A 9,201-nucleotide genomic window follows, 5' to 3' on the forward strand; every position below is an offset into this window, starting at 1 on the left:
CAGTATCCAATTAGTCAAGAGACCTACTAGCGACGAGGATATTTCACATATGACTCAAAATAGAGATGAAGTTCTTAACTGTTGGAATTGGAAAAAAGTTTGTTACAAGTGATGATCAACAAGATACTTTCAACAATAGAAATACTCTTGATCAACATGACAGTAGTGAAAAACACCAAGTAAATCAGAATCAGGAATGATATGATCAATAAAAATAATATGAACGTAGCTTGGAAAAACTGTAGGAAAACTTCAAAGTAATAGAGAGAACATATTTGCCAATGCGAAGCAGAGTTTTTCTATAACGAAGCTAAGATAGAGCGACGATGAAATACAGAAGTGCCTGTTGTTTAAGAAAGTATCTCATACGAAACTCAAAGAGACTAATAACCTACATTGTTCTTTTCATACTTGATTGTCGTTTCTAGTGTCAGCGGGGGAGCTCAAGGAACAAACAAAGGACGGCGACATTCGCTCACATCTATTGTCTAGCTGTCATGTGTATTTCACCGAAACTACAGCTCCCTATCCACTGCCAAACCCCACAGACCTTTCCATGGTTTACCCTGGATGCTTCAAATGCCCTAGTTCAGTCCACTGACAGCACGTCGACCCCAGTATACCATATCGATCCCGTTCGCCTCTCTCACCCTCTTGCATGTTCAGGCCCCAGTCGCTCAAAATCTTTTTTACTCCATCCTTTCATCTTCAATTTGGTCTCCACGTTCTCCTTGTTCCCTCCACTTCTTACATGTACATCCTCTTTGTCAATCTTTCTTCACTCATTTTCTCCATATGTCCATACTACTTCATCACATCTGCTCTCCCAGCCATACTCTTTCAATACCACACATCTCTCTTATCCTTTCATCAAGTACTCGATCAAACCACCACCACATTTCGTTTCCAACATGTCAGCCCTCCTCCGCATTCATATAAATCTGTTGGAAATACTATTATTTCAAACATACCCATTTTTGCCCTCCTAGATAACATTCTCTCCCCACATTCTTCAGCTCTCCGAGAACCTATCCACCCTATGACACTTTCGCTTACATGGTTTCATTCGATGCCATGTCTACTCCCAGGCATCACAAACACTTCTTTTCCTTCAGTTTTTCTCCCTTCACACTCATATTTCAACTAACCAACATGAGAAAGTAAACTGTATAAATTTGCGTTGAGAAACTTAAGACCAAGTAAACGTCAGTATGAAGCATATATGGACTGAAATAGCCAAAGAAACCCAAAAGAGTTTTATATCTATGTTAGAAGCGAGCGAGTCATTACCAGTCAATTTGTTCCATTTGGTACGGAAAACGGTAACTAGGGTCAAGACAACGGAGCTATAGCAATATCTCAAATGACTTTCTTTGCGTCCGTATTTACAATCGAAGACACAGCTCATGTTCCAAATCCAATCTCTGATAAAAGAGAACTTTCTGCAAGAAATTGACACAAGAGTTAAAGACTACCAAATGGAAAAAATAGAAATAAAACGGCAGGTCAGATGAATTTTCTTCTAGGACAATAAGAGGGGCAAAAACTAAGATAGTTAAACCTCTGACTACGGGAAAGTTCCAGGGGAATGGAAGTTTCCCAGAAAGACATTTAAAGAAAAAAACTAATTCACTACCCGTAAATTATCGTCCAATTAGCCTAGTCTCTGTAGTTGGAAACTTCTGTTCAGTTTAGACGACCATCGCTCAATAAACAATTTTCAGCTTAGTTTTCAACGAAATCGCTCATACCTGACAAGTGTCTGATTTTCATTTTATCATGTAATCAATATGCATGATATGCATATGGCATTAAGTAGTTGATGTCATCTATCTAGATTTTCAGAAAGCATTCAGTAGGATTGCGCTGCGCACCAAAGGTTACTTGCATTAGTTAAGTCACATGATATTGAGATGAATGTAAATCGGTCAACAGAAAAGGGGAAACAGATGAAGGAGTCATGCGGGGAGTGCTCATCCTCCTCGAAGGCTCAGATGAGGGTGTCTAAATGTGTGTGGTTCTAACCAAGATGAGAAAAACGGAGAGATAGGTAGTATGTTTGAGGAAAGGAACCGAATGTTTTGGCTCTGAGTGAAACGAAGCTCAAGGGTAAAGGGGACGAGTGGTTTGGGAATGTTTTGAGAGTAAAGTCAAGGGTTGTGAGAGGACAAGAGCAAAGGAAGGAGTAGCACTACTCCTGAAACAAGAGTGGTGGGAATATGTGATAGAGTGTAAGAAAGTAAACTCTAGATTGATATGGGTAAAACTGAAAGTGGATGGAGATATGGGTGATCATTGGTGCCTGTGCACCTGGGCATGAGAAGAAAGATCATGAGAGGCAAGTGTTTTGGGAGCAGCTGAGTGAGTGTGTTAGCAGTTTTGATGCATGAGACCGGGTTATAGTGATGGGTGATCTAAATGCAAAGGTGAGTAATGTGGCAGTTGGGGAAAAATTGGTGTACATAGGGTGTTCAGTGTTGTAAATGGAAATGGTGAAGAGCTTGTAGATTTGTGTGCTGAAAAAGGACTGGTGACTGGGAATACCTGGTTTAAAAAGATATACATAGTATGAGTATGTAAGTAGGAGAGATGGCTAGAGAGCGTTATTGGATTACGTGTTAATTGATATGCGCGCGAAAGAGAGACTTTTGGATGTAAATGTGCAGAGAGGTGCAACTGGAGGGATGTCTGATCATTATCTTGTGGAGGTGAAGGTGAAGATCTGTAGAGGTTTTCAGAAAAGAAGAATGTCGGGGTGAAAAGAGTGGTGAGAGTAAGTGAGCTTGGGAAGGAGACTTGTGTGAGGAAGTACCAGGAAAGACTGACTGCAGAATGGAAAAAGGTGAGAACAAAGGAGGTAAGGGGAGTGGGGGAGGAATGGGATGTATTTAGGGAAGCAGTGATGGCTTGCGCAAAAGATGCTTGTGGCATGAGAAACGTGGGAGGTGGGCAGATTAGAGAGCGTAGTGAGTCGGTGGAATGAAGAAGTAAGATTGTTAGTGAAAGAGAAGAGAGAGGCATTTGGACGACCTTTGCAGGGAAATTGTGCAAATGAGTGGGAGATGTATAAATGAAAGAGGCATGAGGTCAAGAGAAAGGTGCAAGAGGTGAAAAAGAAGGCAAATGAGAATTGGGGTGAGAGAGAATCATTAGATTTTAGGGAGAATAAAAAGATGTTTTGGAAAGAGGTAAAGAAAGTGCATAAGACAAGAGAACAAAGGGGAACATCGTTGAAGGGGGCTAATGGAGAGGTATCAACAAGTAGTGGTGATGTGAGAAAGAGATGGAGTGAATATTTTGAAGGTTTGTTGAATATGTTTGATGATAGAGTGGCAGATATAGAGTGTTTTGGTCGAGGGAGAATGGTTTGGTAAACAGAGAAGAGGTAATGAAAGCTTTGCAGAAGATGAGAGCCGGCAAGGTGGTGGGTTTGGATGGCATTGCAGTGGAATCTATTAAAAAAGGGGGAGAATGTATTGTTGACTGGTTGATGAGGATATTCAGTGTCTGTATGGCTCATGGTGGAGTGCCTGAGGATTGTCGGAATGCATGCATAGTGCCATTGTACAAAGGCAAAGGGGATAAAGGTAAGTGTTTAAATTACACAGGTATAAGTTTGTTGAGTATTCCTGGCAAATTATATGGAAGGGTATTGATTGAGAGGGTGAAGGCATGTACAGAGCATCAGATTGGGGAAGAGAAGTGTGATTTCAGAAGTAGCAGAGGATGTGTGGGTCAGGTGTTTGCTTTGAAGAATGTGTGTGAGAAATACTTAGAAAAACAAATGGATTTGTATGTAGCGTTTATGGATCTGGAGAAGGCATATGATAGAGTTGATAGAGATGCTCTGTGGAAGGTATTAAGAGTATATGGTGTGGGAGGCAAGTTGCTAGAAGCAGTGAAAAGTTTTTATAGAGGATGCAAGGCATATGTACGAGTAGGAAGAGAGGAAAGTGATTGGTTCTCAGTGAATGTAGGTTTGCGGCAGGGTGCGTGATGTCTACATGACTGTTCACTTTGTTTATGGATGTGGTTGTTAGGGAGGTGAATGCAAGAGTTTTGGAGAGAGGGGCAAGTATGCAGTGTGTTGTCGATGAGAGGGCTTGGGAAGTGTCAGTTGTTGTTCGCTGATGATGCAGCGCTGTTGGCTGATTCGGGTGAGAAACTGCAGAAGCTGGTAACTGAGTTTGGTAAAGTGTGTGAAAGAAGAAAGCTGAGAGTAAATGTAAATAAGATAAAGGCTATTAGGTACAGTAGGGTTGAGGGACAAGTCAATTGGTAGGTAAGTTTGAATGGAGAAAACTTGAAGGAAGTGAAGTGTTTTAGATATCTGGGAGTGGATTTGGCAGCGGATGGAACCATGGAAGTGGAAGTGAGTCCCAGGGTAGGGGAGGGGGTGAAGGTTCTGGGAGCGTTGAAGAATGTGTGGAAGGCGAGAACATGGGTATGTCTGAAGGAATAGTAGTTCCAACAATGTTATATGTTTGCGAGGCATGGGTTATAGATAGAGTTGTGCGGAGGAGGGTGGATGTGTTGGAAATGAGATGTTTGAGGACAATATGTGCTGTGAGGTGGTTTGATCAGGTAAATAATTAAAGCGTAAGAGAGATGTGTGGAATAAAAAAAAGTGAGGTTGAGAGAGCAGAAGAGTGAGCATTGAAATGGTTTGGTCGCATGGAGAGAATGAGTGGGTAAATATTGACAAAGAGGATGTATGTGTCGGAGGTGGAGGGAACGAGGAGAAGTGGGAAACCAAATTGGAGGTGGAAGGATGGAGTGTAAAAGATTTTGAGCGATCGGGGCCTGAACACGTAGGGGGTGAAAGGCGTGCAAGGAATAGAGTGAATTGGAACGCTGTGGTATACCGGTGTCGACGTGATGTCAATGGATTGAACCAGGGCATGTGAAGTGTCTGGGGTAAACCATAGAAAGTTTTGTGGGGCCTGAATGTGGAAATGGAGCTGTGGTTTCGGTCCATTACACATGACGACTAGACTGAGTGTGAGTGAATGTGGCCTTTGTTGTCTTTTCCTAGCGTTACCTCGCACGCGTGCGTAGGGAGGGGGTGCCATTTCATGTGTGACGGGGTGGCGACGGAAATGGCTGAGGGCAGCAAGTATGAATATGTACCTTTGTATATATGTATATGTCTGTGTATGTATATGTATGTATACCTTGAAATGTATAGGTATGTATATGTGCGTGTGTAGGCGTATACGTATATACACGTGTATTCCTATAAGTCCAAGGGGAAAATGAAACACGATAAGTTCCCAAGTGCACTTTTGTGTAATAATCACATCATCAGGGGAGACACAAGAGAGAAATATAACAGTCAGTTGATATACAACGAAGAGACGTAACTAGGACGCCATTTGGTAAACATACGATTGTCCAAGACAGAGAACAAGCGTATCATAAACTTATCGTGTGGACAAGAAGGTGAATTGTTTACAAATTATATCAACAATGACTTTATCCAATTTGTATAGATCCTCACTAATATTAAGATTATAATTCTTTGTGTATTTAATAATAGAAGATTCAATGATATTTCCCGTGGTACTGGAGTTAGAGTTAATAACTGAGATGGCATTACTCTAGTCAATACAATGATCATAATTTTTTGCGTGATTAAACAAGGAATTTGATTCTTGTCCCTTTCTTACGCTATATTTATGTTGCTCAAGTCTAACAGAAAGATTCTTACCAGTCTGCCCAACATAAAACTTATCACAATTTCTATATGGCACTTTATAGATGCACCCAGGAGAATTTTCTGGTGAGTTCCAGATTAAGATATTCTTTATAGTATCATTGTTGCCGAAGGCAACATTTACATTAAAGGATTTAAGCAACATTTGAAGTAAAGTAAGATTATCATTAAAAGGGAGAACTAAAAAATTCTTGGTGTCAATGGGAGGTTTGGGCTCAACTCTTTAAAATGATTTCTTTGCTAACTTACGGGATTTATCAATGAAAGATCTAGGGTACTTTAACTTAGATCCAATGAAATACATCTTCTCAAATTCAGCATCAATATACTTTGGACTGCAAATACGTAATGACTAGAAACATAGATTGAAATGATGATGATTTAGCTCTGTCATGTTGAGATGAGTAATAATGGATGTATAAGCATACATTGGTAGGTTTTCTGTATATGCTAAACTTAAACTTGTTTCCTTGCATATGGATCATGCAATCTAAAAATGGCAATATACCATTATTTTCATTTTCTACAGTAAATTTGATGGAAGGTACTAAAGGAGAGAAGTGTTTGTAAATTTTCATTTGTTGGCCAAACACAAAGAACATCATCTACATACCTAAACCAAATTGCATTAAAAGTTAAGATATCCTTTAGCAATTTTGTTTAAAAAAATTCCATGTAAAGATTACTTAGTGCAGATGAAAGGTTACCTATTGCCAAACCAAATTTTTGAGCATAATGATCTCCATTGAATTGAAATACACAGTCTTTTATACACAATTTTATCAGTCCAATATAGATGTTCTGAAAGGTCATCAACTGGAACTTTTGTGAAAAGTGAGGAAACATCAAAGCTAAGAAGTTTGAAATCAAAATTAACATTGATATTGTTCAGCTTGTTAACTAAATCTACTTTGTTCATGATATCAGAATTTGATACCTTGCCCACTAAAGGGCTTGATAAAGAAACTAACCATTCTGACAATTCATATGTGATGGAGCCTACTAAACTCATTATAGGTCTTGCTGGAAAATTTGGTTTATGTGTTTAACTAAGTCCATACATATATGGCAATGAAGGGGACACAGATGACAAACTTTTGATAAGAGAGCCATTACCTTTCAACAGCAGCTTCAGTTCTTTATTGAAATGGGAATCAACTGCTTCTAAGGGATTCTTACTGGTTTAAAATATGTTGTGGCATCATTTAAAAGATCATTCATTTTAGATAGATAATCACTTTTGTCCATAATCACAACAGTGTTAGCCTTATCTGCTTTAATTATATGTATATCATTGTCTTATCTTAAGGTGTTAATAGCTCTTATACATCTTTTAGGGCAATTAGGTTCCACTGGGGTCCCGGGTCCGATCCTAGCTGTTGGAGGTTTGTATGTTCTGTGAAGGTGCGCGTTTCTATGTATGTATGTATATATATATATATATATATATATATATATATATATATATATATATATATATATATATATATATATATATATATATATATATATTTTTTTTTTTTTTTTCTTTTTTTTTTTTTGCTTTGTCGCTGTCTCCCGCGTTTGCGAGGTAGCGCAAGGAAACAGACGAAAGAAATGGCCCAACCCACCCCCATACACATGTATATACATACGTCCACACACGCAAATATACACACCTACACAACTTTCCATGGTTCACCCCAGACGCTTCACATGCCCTGATTCAATCCACTGACAGCACGTCAACCCCGGTATACCACATCGCTCCAATTCACTCTATTCCTTGCCCGCCTTTCACCCTCCTGCATGTTCAGGCCCCCATCACACAAAATCTTTTTCACTCCATCTTTCCACCTCCAATTTGGTCTCCCTCTTCTCCTCGTTCCCTCCACCTCCGACACATATATCCTCTTGGTCAATCTTTCCTCACTCATTCTCTCCATGTGCCCAAACCATTTCAAAACACCCTCTTCTGCTCTCTCAACCACGCTCTTTTTATTTCCACACATCTCTCTTACCCTTACATTACTTACTCGATCAAACCACCTCACACCACACATTGTCCTCAAACATCTCATTTCCAGCACATCCATCCTCCTGCGCACCACTCTATCCATAGCCCACGCCTCGCAACCATACAACATTGTTGGAACCACTATTCCTTCAAACATACACATTTTTGCTTTCCGAGAGAATGTTCTCGACTTCTACACATTCTTCAAGGCTCCCAGAATTTTCGCCCCCTCCCCCACCCTATGATCCACTTCCGCTTCCATGGTTCCATCCGCTGCCAGATCCACTCCCAGATATCTAAAACACTTCACTTCCTCCAGTTTTTCTCCATTCAAACTCACCTCCCAATTGACTTGACCCTCAACCCTACTGTACCTAATAACCTTGCTCTTATTCACATTTACTCTTAACTTTCTTCTTTCACACACACACACACACACATATATATATATATATATATATATATATATATATATATATATATATATATATATATATATATGTAGGTTTGCGGCAGGGGTGTGTGATGTCTCCATGGTTGTTTAATTTGTTTATGGATGGGGTTGTTAGGGAGGTAAATGCAAGAGTTTTGGAAAGAGGGGCAAGTATGAAGTCTGTTGGGGATGAGAGAGCTTGGGAAGTGAGTCAGTTGTTGTTCGCTGATGATACAGCGCTGGTGGCTGATTCATGTGAGAAACTGCAGAAGCTGGTGACTGAGTTTGGTAAAGTGTGTGGAAGAAGAAAGTTAAGAGTAAATGTGAATAAGAGCAAGGTTATTAGGTACAGTAGGGTTGAGGGTCAAGTCAATTGGGAGGTGAGTTTGAATGGAGAAAAACTGGAGGAAGTGAAGTGTTTTAGATATCTGGGAGTGGATCTGGCAGCGGATGGAACCATGGAAGCGGAAGTGGATCATAGGGTGGGGGAGGTGGCGAAAATTCTGGGGGCCTTGAAGAATGTGTGGAAGTCGAGAACATTATCTCGGAAAGCAAAAATGGGTATGTTTGAAGGAATAGTGGTTCCAACAATGTTGTATGGTTGCGAGGCGTGGGCTATGGATAGAGTTGTGCGCAGGAGGATGGATGTGCTGGAAATGAGATGTTTGAGGACAATGTGTGGTGTGAGGTGGTTTGATCGAGTAAGTAACGTAAGGGTAAGAGAGATGTGTGGAAATAAAAAGAGCGTGGTTGAGAGAGCAGAAGACGGTGTTTTGAAGTGGTTTGGGCACATGGAGAGAATGAGTGAGGAAAGATTGACCAAGAGGATATATGTGTCGGAGGTGGAGGGAACGAGGAGAAGAGGGAGACCAAATTGGAGGTGGAAAGATGGAGTGAAAAAGATTTTGTGTGATCGGGGCCTGAACATGCAGGAGGGTGAAAGGAGGGCAAGGAATAGAGTGAATTGGAGCGATGTGGTATACCGGGGTTGACGTGCTGTCAGTGGATTGAATCAAGGCATGTGAAGCGTCTGGGGTAAACCATGGACAGCTGTGT

This window comes from Panulirus ornatus, chromosome 42, assembly GCF_036320965.1.
Source record: "Panulirus ornatus isolate Po-2019 chromosome 42, ASM3632096v1, whole genome shotgun sequence".
In the NCBI taxonomy this organism is placed as follows: Eukaryota; Metazoa; Arthropoda; class Malacostraca; order Decapoda; family Palinuridae; genus Panulirus; species Panulirus ornatus.